The following is a 1,434-nucleotide window of genomic DNA, read 5'->3' as shown; positions in this document are numbered from 1 at the left end:
TTTAATAAATGTCACCAACATAGTTACAACATATTTTTTCTTGCAACGAGAACTTTTAAGATCTACTCTCTTTAGCAACTTTAAAATATGCAATACGATATCATTAGCCATAGTCACCATGTTGTACGTTACATCCCCATGATTTATTTTATAACAGTAAGTCTGTACCTTTCGATTCCCTTCATCCATTTCACCACACACACACACACACACACACACACACACACACACACACTCCCCTCTGGCAACCAATAATCTATTCTCTGTATCTATGAGATCAGTTTTTGTGTTTGTGGGTTTTTAAAAAGATTGTATTTATTTATTCATGAGAGACACAGAGGGAGAGGCAGAGACATAGGCAGAGGGAGAACAGGCTCCCCATGAGGAGCCGGATGCGGGACTCGATACCGGGACTCTGGGACCAGGACCTGAGCCAAAGGCAGACGCTTAACCACTGAGCCACCCAGACGCCCCGTGTTTGTGTTTCTAGATTCTACATGCAAGTGAGGTCATATGGTATTTGTCTTTCTCTGACTTATTTCACTTAGCGTAATGCCTCCAAGGTCTATCTACGTTGTCGCAAATGGCAAGCTCTTACTCCTTTTTATGGGTGAACAATGTTCCATATACCCTTTATTCATCCATGGGTGGACACCTGTTTCCATATCCAGGCTATTGTAAATCGTGTTGCAAAGAACAATGCGGGGACGGGGACGGCGGTGCACGTCGCTTTCAAGTTAGTGCGTTCAGACGCGGACTCGCTGGATGGCGGGATGGGTCCGCTTTTCATTGTTCAAGGACCTTCCATACTGTTTTCCATAGTGGCCACTTCAACTTACTTTCCTAGCACAGCGCACAAGGGTTCACTTTTCTCCGTATCCCCGCCAACACGTTACTTCTTCTCTTCGGGGTAAGGGCTGTCCTAACAGGTGGTCGGGGGACAGCTCACCGCGCTGGGACTTGCATCAGAAGATGCCCCCCCGCCCCCAGGTTCCCCACGGATTTGACGGTGCTGGATGCCCGCAGGATGGATACCCCACTCCACCCCACGTCCCCAGTCTCACGTGGTTCTACTCCGGCCCTCTCCACATCCTCCGGGTCTCCCGAATATTCCCTTCTATCTCTAGCTCTCGGGAACTTGAATCGACTCAAATTAGTTCGGAACCGCAGGTGGATGTGGGGTGGGACGTGTTAACCACCCCCAGCCCCGCCCCCTGGCTCAGGGCCGGCTTGTTCTCCCAGCTCCTCAACGCGGTGCAGAGCAAGCCCGACGTCAAAGCTTGGCTCGTAAGTACCCGGGACAGCTAAACCTTGCGAGATTGCCGAGGACCGTCCCGCGGGTTCGCACGGCGCCTGCGCAGAAGCCGCGGGCCGCCCGGCGCCGTCGGAGATTCGGCGCTCGACAGGCGTCTGTCAGCCTGTCTTCCGGTTTCG

This window comes from Canis lupus, chromosome 20 (genome assembly GCF_003254725.2).
Source record: "Canis lupus dingo isolate Sandy chromosome 20, ASM325472v2, whole genome shotgun sequence".
NCBI classification, from domain to species: Eukaryota; Metazoa; Chordata; class Mammalia; order Carnivora; family Canidae; genus Canis; species Canis lupus.
The sequence above is the reverse complement of the archived record's forward strand: the minus strand, read 5'-3'. Positions refer to the sequence as shown.